Source organism: Lipotes vexillifer, unplaced genomic scaffold, assembly GCF_000442215.2.
Source record: "Lipotes vexillifer unplaced genomic scaffold, Lipotes_vexillifer_v1.1 scaffold487, whole genome shotgun sequence".
NCBI classification, from domain to species: domain Eukaryota; kingdom Metazoa; phylum Chordata; class Mammalia; order Artiodactyla; family Lipotidae; genus Lipotes; species Lipotes vexillifer.
The window spans coordinates 3270353-3281503 of record NW_006782062.1 but is presented as its reverse complement, the minus strand read 5'-3'; positions in this window follow the sequence as shown (position 1 = coordinate 3281503).

Below are 11151 nucleotides of genomic sequence, written 5' to 3'. Positions count from 1 at the left end.
AGCAGGAATGGAAGTAACCGAAACATCCATCAGTAGGGGACTAGCTCAATTAAGGATATTTTGTTCATACTGTCATACTGTCTCCCCACTCCTGAGTTCCATGGAAAGGGATTTTTTAAGCACCCCAATGGCCTCTCACCTGCCCTTCAGTCCCTCCACTCCTGGTAAAGTGGCATAACATATCTAAGTGGTAGGTCTTGGATCAGCTTTACTCTTCATTTGGAGAACTGTGCTAGGCTACACAAATGGGTTTTACATAGGCAGGTTAAGTATTAACAAGCCTACTTGATGAGTCACGTAAAACCCCAGCCTCTGGTTCTGGCCCCTATCTGAAATAAAATTAAATCTGTGGCCTCAATGTGCCATCCATTTGTTTTGTTCTCAAATTATTCAGAATGTGGGAGCAGGGGGCAGGGGAAGAGGGGTGCTATTTATTGGATCCCCTCAAAGTTCCAACATATATATTGTAAACTGTGTAACGATTAAAATAAAAGAGGTGAAGCCATATGTACTTATTGTCATGAAAATTACCTTGGGATATATTGTTAAGTGAAAAATGTCAGATCCACAACAGGGTATTTTAGTGTATTCCCCTTTGTATTAAAATAAAGGATGTATTCACAGAGAAATGCACATATATTTAATTAGGAAGTTACCAGAAAAATATAGAAGAAACCATTTACTCTGGTTGCTCTTGGGGATGGAAACCGGAGGTGTGCGGTGAGATGTATATGCTCTAACATGATTTTAACTTTTAGTTATACTTGTATTACTTTTTTAATTAAAAAAAATTAAAAATGCCCATCTGTCACATTGTTGTCTTGAGGAGTAAATAGAAGTGCAATGGCAAATGAAGCCCGCATAACAGAGTCAATAAGTCCAGCTTCTTTTCTTCATTTTTCTACCAGGAAGTCAGCTCCCCTTTGCCAATAATATTCCTTTGGAGCTGTTGCAGGTCACTTTCTTATAGGACTGCCCTCTGACTTCTCTTAGCTTCAGCTGTGCCCTTAGTCATCAGAGGGTCTCCCCCCACCAGAAAGAAAGCTACAGGACAGCAAGGGACCAAGAACCATAGCTCTCCCCGCACCTAACCCAGGATCTTAACACAGTAGAGAGCCAAAACATGTTTGTAACACTGAACAGAACACAAGGCTTGTAGAGCCTAAGCCAACCACCTACTTGAATTGTCAAAGAGATGGAGTTGGCATAAAGAAAGCCTTTGCATGACTCTGCTAAGCAGGAAGCACAGCTTCAGAGAGCAGCTGAGGCTCCCCAGCAAAACACAGACTCAGCCCGTGACGTTATGTGCAAGATCACCACGTTTGCTGCTCGCAACCATCCTCATCACCTCCTCACATGGAAATGTTAAATGGAAACACATGGCTAACACAAAACAAATCTGACTTTTTTTCCCTCTGTGTGTTTGGTAATTAATTATTGGAGTTTAAGAAAATATAAATTAAAAATTACCGAAGCAAGGGAAAATGAGCTGAAAGCTCCTTTGAAGTTTTTTACCATGGGCATGGTTTATAAAATTATACATTGGTGTTATGGGCTGAGAAGTTTGGCTAAAGTCCATCTTGGATAGTAGTGGACTCTCTTTGAAAGATCACAGACTAGGAAGTCACACAGAATATGTCCAAATCCTGACTCCACCCTTGCTGGGTTGGTGGCATATGCTCTCTAAGCCTTGGTTTCCACTGCTATGAAATAAGAATACTTACCCTAAGGGTGTAAATGGTAAAATACCTATAAAGTACCAGATCCCTATTCATGGTAATAATTATTAATATAGAAATTAATTGATGAAAAATAATAGAACTCTGACTAATCATCTGTTCAATCATTCATCTTGATTTTTTCCACTGGTCTGTGATCTCATAGAGTGTGGAACCCTCCGTTGTTCATTTTTATGACCCTAGCACTGAGCACCTTGCTTATATTGGGCTGGCCAAAATGTTCGTTCGGTTTTTTCTGTAAGATGGCTCCAGTAGTACTTAGTTGTCTTTAACTTCATTCAAAACAATTTTGTTAGATTGTATGCGACAGCTGTCATATCAGCGTGCATTTAAAAAAAGACTTATCAAAATTGGTGAATTTTTGTGTAGCCATTTTAATATTGAGGATGGAAGAAAAAAAGCAACATTTTCAGCATATTATCCTTTATTACTTCAAGAAAGGTAAAAACGCAGCTGAAAAGCCAAGGAAGATTTGTGCACTGTGTGGAGAAGGTGCTGTGACTGATCAGATGCGTCAAAAGTGGTTTGTGAAGTTTTGTGCTGGAGATTTCTTGCTGGACGATGCTCCACAGTCAAGTAGACCAGTTGAAGTCGATAGCTATCAAATCCAAACAATAATTGAGAACAATCAACGTTATACCACGCAGGAGACAGCCAACATACTCGAAATATCCAAATCAAGCACTGAAAGTCATTTGTACCAGATTGGTTATGCGAATTACTTTGATGTTTGGGTTCCACATAAGTAAAGCAAAAAAAACCTTGACCACATTTCCACATAAGATTCTCTACTGAAACGTAATGCAAACGTTCCATTTTTAAAACAAATTGTGATGGGCGATGAAAATTGGATACTGTACAATAACATGCAACAGAAGAGATTGTGGGGCAAGCGAAATGAACCACCACCAACCACACCAAAGGCCGGTCTTCATCCAAAGAAGGTGATGTTGTGTATACGGTGGGATTGGAAGGGAGTCCTCTATTATGAGCGCCTTCCAAAAAACCAAAAGATTAATTCCAAGTACTGCTCCCAATCAGACCAACTGAAAGCGGCACTCGACAAAAAGCATCCAAAATTAGTCAACAGAAAATGCATAATCTTCCATCAGGATAATGCAAGACGGCACGTTTCTTTGATGACCAGTCAAAAACCGTTACAGCTTGGCTGGGAAATTCTGATTCATCTGCAGTATCCATCAGACACTGCACCTTTGGATTTCCATTTATTTCGGTCTTTACAAAATTCTCTTAATGGAAAAAATTTCAATTCCCTTGAAGACTGTAAAAGGCACCTGGAACAGTTCTTTCCTCAAAAAGATAAAAAGTTTTGGGAAGATGGAATTATGAAGCTGCCTGAAAAATGGCAGAAGGTAGTGGAACAATACGTTATTCAATAAAGTTCTTGGTGAAAATGAAAAATATGTCTTTTATTTTTACTTAAAAAACCAAAGGCACTTTTTGGTCCACCCACTATATAGCTCACTCCTTAATAAACATGTATTGAATAAAGACAAAGAGAATTCGAAATAACTTCGAACCAGGCTAGCCAATGTCATTTCTACCCATATTCAACATGAACTTCTGTATCAGTGCACTTGATCTCTTCCCACTTCCTTTTCACATACCATACTCAATTCTAAGAAAGGGAAAAACAGCAGGCCAATTGCATGGAAACTGGTCCTAACTCATTTAAGATTTCCAAGAAAGAGGATAAGTTAAAGGCATGCTCCTTGAATTGAGAAACCAAATTATCAGACAGTGTTTCTTAGCAGCATGCAATTTGAATCTCCCTACCTCAAACCTGGCCCTGTTGTTCTGGGGCTTAATTTAGGTTTTAAGTAACTTGCTCTGGGACACAAAAAAGAAACTTTGCAAAAATAATTACAGTGTAAAATTTTGTCTTTATAAAACCATAGGGTTGCCATGGAAAGTTGGTTATTTCATATTCCCCCAAATATACACTAAACTTCTACTGTGTGCCAGGCAATATTAGATTCAGAAAAACCTCAACATGATTAAGACATGACCCTATTCCAAAATATTATGCTTGCCATCTAGTAAAATAACTCTACATTTCCCTTCTCTCTCTCTTTTTCTTATATATGTATATTAAACATTTTCTTTATCCATTCAGCCATCAATGGACGTTTAGCTTTCTTCCATGTCTAAGTTTGGGAATAATGTTGCAATGAACATGGGAGTTCAGAGATGTCTTTGACATCATGATTTCAATTTCTTTGCATATATATACAAAGTGGGATTGCTGAATCATATGGTAGTTCTATATTTAATTTTTTAAGGAACCTCCATACTATTTTCTGTAGTGGCTACACCAATTTGCACTCCCACCAATAGTATAAAAGGGTTTCCTATTTTCCACAACCTCCTCAACACTTATCTTTTCTTTTTTTAAAAAAATTATGTTTAAGTAATAGCCATCCTAGCAGATATGAGGTGATATCTCATTGTGGTTTTGATTTGCATTTCTCTGATGAGTAGAGATGTTGAGCATCTTTTCATATACCTATTGGCCACTTGTAGGTTTTCTTTAGAGAAATGCCTATTCAAGTTCTTTGCACAATTTTCTTTTTAAACAAGACCTCTAAAAAGAAAACTATAAAACATTGCTGAGAGATTGATTTTCTGTGTGTGAGGTATCATTTTTTTCTCCTTTTATTTATTTTTTTCATACAGCAGGTTCTTATTAGTCATCCATTTTATACACATCAGTGTATACATGGCAATCCCAATCTCCCAATTCATCACACCACCACCACACCCCCTGCTACTTTCCCCCCTTGGTGTCCATACGTTTGTTCTCTACATCTGTGGCTCAATTTCTGCCCTGCAAACCGGTTCCTCTGTACCATTTTTCTAGGTTCCACATATATGCATTAATATACGATATTTGTTTTTCTCTTTCTGACTTACTTCACTCTGTATGACAGTCTCTAGATACATCCATGTCTCCACAAATGACCCAATTTCGTTCCTTTATATGGCTGAGTAATATTCCACTGTATATATGTACCACATCTTCTTTATCCTTTCATCTGTCAACGGGCATTTAGGTTGCTTCCATGTCCTGGCTATTGTAGATGTGCTGCAATGAACATTGGGGTGCATGTGTCTTTTTTTTTTGTTTTTTTTTGTGGTATGCAGCCCTCTCACTGTTGTGGCCTCTCCTGTTGCAGAGCACAGGCTCCGGATGCGCAGGCTCAGCGGCCATGGCTCACGGGCCTAGCTGCTCCGCAGCAGGTGGGATCTTCCCAGACCAGGGCATGAACCCATGTCCCCTGCATCAGCGGGCGGACTCTCAACCACTGAGCTACCAGGGAAGCCCGAGTGTGTCTTTTTGAATTATGGTTTTCTCTGAGTATATGACCAGTAGTGGGATTGCTGGGTCATAAGGTAATTCTATTTTTAGTTTTCTAAGGAACCTCCATACTGTTCTCCATAGTGGCTATATTAATTTACATTCCCACCAACAGTGCAAGAGTGTTCCATTTTCTCCACATCCTCTCCAGCATTTGTTTGTAGATTTTCTGATGATGCCCATTCTGACTGGTGTGAGGTGATAACTCATTGTACTTTTGATTTGCATTTCTCTAATGATTAGTGATGTTGAGCAGCTTTCATGTGCCTCTTGGCAATCTGTATGTCTTCTCTGGAGAAAAGTCTATTTAGGTCTTCTGCCCATTTTTGGATTGGGTTTTTGTTTTTTTAATATTGAGCTGCATGAGCTGTTTATATATGTTGGAGATTAATCCTTTGTCTGTTGATTCACTTCCAAATACTTTCTCCCATTCTAAGGGTTGTCTTTTTGTCTTCTTTATGGTTTCCTTTGCTGTGCAAAACTTTTTAAGTTTCATTAGGTCCCATTTGTATATTTTTGTTTTTATTCCCATTACTCTAGGAGGTGGATCAAAAAAACATCTTGCTGTGATTTATGTCAAAGAGTGTTCTTCCTATGTTTTCCTCTAAGAGTTTTATGATACCCGGTCTTACATTTAGGTCTCTAATCCATTTTGAGTTTGTTTTTGTGTATGGTGTTAGGGAATGTTCTAATTTTATTCTTTTACATGTAGCTGTCCAGTTTTCCCAGCACCACTTATTGAAGAGACTGTCTTTTCTCCATTGTATATCCTTGCCTCCTTTGTCATACATTAGTTGACCATACCTGCATGGGTTTAGCTCTGGGCTTTCTATCTTGTTCCATTGATCTATATTTCTTTTTTTGTGCCATTACCATATGGTCTTGATTACTGTAACTTTATAGTATAGTCTGAAGTCAGGGAGTCTGATTCCTCTAGCTCTGTTTTTTTCCCTCAAGATTGCTTTGGCGATTTGTGGTCTTTTGTGTCTCCATACAAATTTTAAGATTTTTTTGTTCTAGTTCTGTAAAAAATTCCACTGGCAATTTGATAGGGATTGCATTGAATCTGTAGATTGCTTAGGGTAGTATAGTCATTTTCACAATATTGATGCTTCCAATCCAAGAACATGGTGTATCTCTCCATCTGTTGGTATCATCTTTAATTTCTTTCATCAGTGTCTTATAGTTTTCTGCATACAGGGCTTCTGTCTCCCTAGGTAGGTTTATTCCTAGGTATTTTATTCCTTTTGTTGCAATGGTAAATGGGAGTGTTTCCTTAATTTCTCTTTCAGATTTTTCATCATTAGTATATAGGAATGCAAGAGATTTCTGTGCATTAATTTTGTATCCTGCAACTTTACCAAATTCATTGATTAGCTCTAGTAGTTTGTATTTCTTTTGTATCTTTTTCTTCTCTGATTTCCATGGCTAGGACTTCCAAAACTATGTTGAATAATAGTGGTGAGAGTGGACATCCTTGTCTTTTTCCTGATCTTAGAAGAAATGCTTTCAGTTTTTCACCATTGAGAATGATGTTTGCTGTGGGTTTGTTGTATATGGCCTACATTATGTTGAGGTAGGTTCCCTCTATGCCCACTTTCTAGAGAGTTTTTTCATAAATGGTGTTGAATTTTGTCAAAAGCTTTTTCTGCATCTATTGATATGATCATATGGTTTTTATTCTTCAGTTTGTTAATACGGTATATCACATTGATTGATTTGTGTTTATTGAAGAATCCTTCCATCCCTGGGATAAATCCCACTAGATCATGGTGTATGATTCTTTTAATGTGTTGTTGGATTCTGTTTGCTAGCATTTTGTTAAGGATTTTTGTATCTATATTCATCAGTGATACTGATCTGTAATTTTATTTTTTTGTAGTATCTTTGTCTTGTTTTGGTATCAGGGTGATGGTGGCCTCATAGGATGAGCTTGGGAGTGTTCCTTCCTCTGTAAATTTTTGGAAGAGTTTGAGAAGTATGGGTGTTAGCTCTTTTCTAAATGTTTGATAGAATTCACCTGTGAAGCCATAAAAAGTCCTCGACTTTTTTTTGGTGGAAGATTTTTAATTACAGTTTCAATTTCATTACTTGTGATTGGTCTGTTCATATTTTCTATTTCTTCCTGGTTCAGTCTTGGAAGGTTATACCTCTCTAAGAATTTGTCCATTTCTTCCAGGTTGTCCATTTTATTGGCATAGAGTTGCTTGTAGTAGTCTCTTAGGATGTTTTGTATTTCTGCGGTGACTGTTGTACCTTTTCCTTTTTCATTTCTAATTTTATTGATTTGAGTCCTCTCCCTCTATTTCTTGATGAGTCTGGCTAATGGTTTATCAATTTTGTTTATCTTCTCAAAAAAACAACTTTTAGTTTTATTGATCTTTGCTATTGTTTTCTTTGTTTCTATTTCATTTATTTCTGCTCTGATCTTTATGATTTCTCTCCTTCTGCTAACTTTGGGTTTTGTTTGTTCTTCTTTCTCTAGTTCCTTTACATGTAAGGTTACATTGTTTATTTGAGATTTTTCTTGTTTCTTGAGGTAGGCTTGTATAGCTATAAACTTCCCTCTTAGAACTGCTTTTGCTGCATCTCATAGGTTTTGGATCATCGTGTTTTCATTATCATTTGTCACTAGGTATTTTTTTATTTCCTTTTTGATTTCTTCAGTGATCTCTTGGTTATTTAGTAACATATTGTTTAGCCTCCATGTGTTTCTGGTTTTTACATTTTTTTCCTGTAATTGATTTCTAATCTCATAGCACTGTGATCAGAAAAGATGCTTGATATGATTTCAATATTCTCCTCATTTAGTTAAAATTCTCTCCTCATTTAGCTAAAATTTTATTGACAAAGTCTTCCTTTCAGCTCATGACCTTCTCATCTACAAGACTCACAATCTATTTAGAACTACTATTTGAGCAGTGTCTCTGCTAGAGGTAGGGTCACAGACCTGCCTTCCCAATCCTAACTTGTGAAGAGGATTCCCACTCTTTAGCTGTACAGACTTGCTTTCTTTGTGTGGAAACTAACTTTAAAGGTAACTATTTGTTTAGTATTAAAGATCTGAGATTTCTTTAAAGATTTACAGGATAGCTTTGATTTTGCTAAATATTATTTACAATTTGACAGCTTTAGTACCATTCTACTCAGTGTTTAATTTTGTTAATACTACCAATGTCAGCTAACACAGCCTGAGCATTTTCACGTAGCAAGAACTGTGATGTGTATAAGAATTATTTCATTGGATCTCTACAACAGCCCTATGAGGTAGGTTCTGTCATAATCATCCCCATTTCACAGATGAAGAAACTGAAGTTTGGAACACTTGAGTAACTTGTTCAAGAGCACACAGCAATAAATTGCTGTATAAAGAGCTAAACTCAGAAGTTCAAACACTTAAAGAAGACAAAACCCAATCCCCAAGTACACATAAAAGAGGTAAAAGTAATTTCTGTGAGGACTTCACATATATCAAAGATCTTTAGAATCAGACATACATAAACTCGTATTATGGTTCTCCCCTTCTCTAGTTAGGGGACACTGGGAAAATTACTTATTCCTCTTACCGTGTTTCTTTATCTTTACAACTCCTTGAGATTAACACCTCTTGATGAGTTCAAAATGATTAAATAAGATAGTATCTGTAAAGCACTTGGTAATAAAGGAGGGAATAATAATAGCAGTATTATTATTCTAATGGGCTTCACATCTTGCATCAGATTTAAAATTCAGATTTCTCTGAAACGAAGTTCCACCATTTACTAGTTCCATGCCTCTGGGTATTTTAGCTAAATTTTCTAGGCCTCAGTTTCCTCATCTGAAAAGGTAGGGATAATAATAGATACCAACTCATAAAATTCCTATATAGCAGTCCCTGACACACCCTAAGTGTTCAGTGTGTTATCTGTCTAATGATTATGACAATGGCTAGACATAATGGTATAGTGGACTTGTTCAAAGTTCAGTACATATGAGGACCAGTGTGCATGAGAACTTGATTTGGAAAAAAAGAGACATAGTATTTGAACAAATCTGTTACTTGGAATTGTCTGCTGGCCCTACCCAATCAGACTTGTGTCTGCATCCTATTAGAGCCATAAAGACCCATGGAAGAGCTGTGCCATATCAAGCCCACTGTGAACCCCCACTTACAGAGAGCAATCCAATTGGGAAAGAGCAATCCCTTGGGCACAGTGTTGGCTCAATTCCTCAGAAGAGTGGAACCACCCACGGTACTCAGGAGGATAGCAGCACACAGGACAGTGAAAGAGACTACTTTCTTAAGGAATCATCAATAGTAGAGCAGCAGAAGGATACAGGATTTAGCAAGGGCACGCTTGGAGGTGAGCACATCTAGGGAAATAACTGAGTAAGACTTTTCAGAGAGTTCTATTATACAGATGGAGGCAATGAGCCAGAGTAATTTGAATAATGACTAATAAGGTAACTTCATTTATATTCACAGGCTGATGAGGTCTGAAAAAATTCAGGTTACATTATAATAAAAACACGTAATTATTATTATTATTATTGTGGTGTAATTGCATTTGAAGCGCAGACTTTGCTCAGAGCTGCTTGCTTGACACTTTGGATTGCACCAATTTTCTGATGGCACAGACCCAATTTTCTGATGATTTGAGTTTTGACTTTCTCTTGACATTGCTTAGTGGGTCAACATGAGTAAGCTTTTAAGAAATTGTGTATTTGTTCCTTAAGCACATTTCCTTTTTTAAAACGTTGACGTGTTTTTCCATGTGCCTAATTAAAGTTTACATAAACCTTCATGTTTGTGCTTTCCCTTGCATCCTATGAGAATATGTTTTAAATTGACTTAATTAACATAGGAACAATTAGAAATAGGAGGCCCTGCATTAGTAAATTTTTCATTATTCATTAAAACCTAAAACATATTCCTCTTAAGAATGCCCATTCAAGAGGCTACTATCTCAAATATACATGTAACATGCTTATCCAGTCTGATTCACACTACAAATGCATCAGAAAGATTAGGGGGTAGAATAAAATTTGTTTTTTCCATTTTTTGTTCAGTTTAATTTTCTTAACGTTTAATAAGAAAGCCACAGAGCTATAGTCATCTTGTTCAAGGTCTCGTAAATATTCAACATAACTAGAGAGATTAGTTTTCTTCAAAAGGCCAATTTATAAATTCAGTACTGCTGAAATTGAAATTTTTGCTTTAGTTAATTTCTCTGTAAAATAAATCCCTCCCCGCAACAAAAACTCTTTAAAAAGGTAAATAATCTGTGAACTGATAGTGAGGTAGCTCAAGGAAATGAAGCATATGTTTTCAGTAGAGGATAACAAAATATGAATGTCTTTTCAAATTTGCCTTCAAAAAAGTGATACTTATTTGGCAAACTGTCTAGAGAGTTAAGCTGCCTCATAGAGGTCTCTTTACTATGAAGCTGATCTTCATCCAATCCTATATTATAGGCATTAGTGAGAATGCTATCAGTTGCCTGGCTGGTTAAGAATGGACTTCCTTAAATATTTCTTATGTGACAACTAATCCTTCTAATACTTACATACGGAAAGTATGCCAACAAAAATATCTAACCGAAAGATAACTTCTGATTATTTAAAATGCACATTCAACATAAAGGAGCATAAAGCCTTTGAAGAAAGATAAATTTTTCAACACATCAGCAAGTATTTCTAAGCAGAATCAATACCATTATTACTTAACAATAACTTTTTATCAAACACTTAGAGTCACTATGCTAAACACTTTACACAGATTATATTACTTTTCTAATTATAACTATGGATTATTACATAATTATGGGGAGGTGGAATTATTATCCCTATTTTAGAGATGAAAAGTGAGGCTTGGAGAAGTGAAATAACTTAAGGTCAGATAATCAGATTACAGAGGCACAAGTCTAGCCCATAAAATTTACATTTTACTTGCTTTTATTTATCCTCCATATTAGGCACAAGATATTGTGATGAGAGCTAAGAGGGAAAGAGAAGTTCTGTAAGCCTGAGTTCCTTCCTCAAGTTGTTTATAAT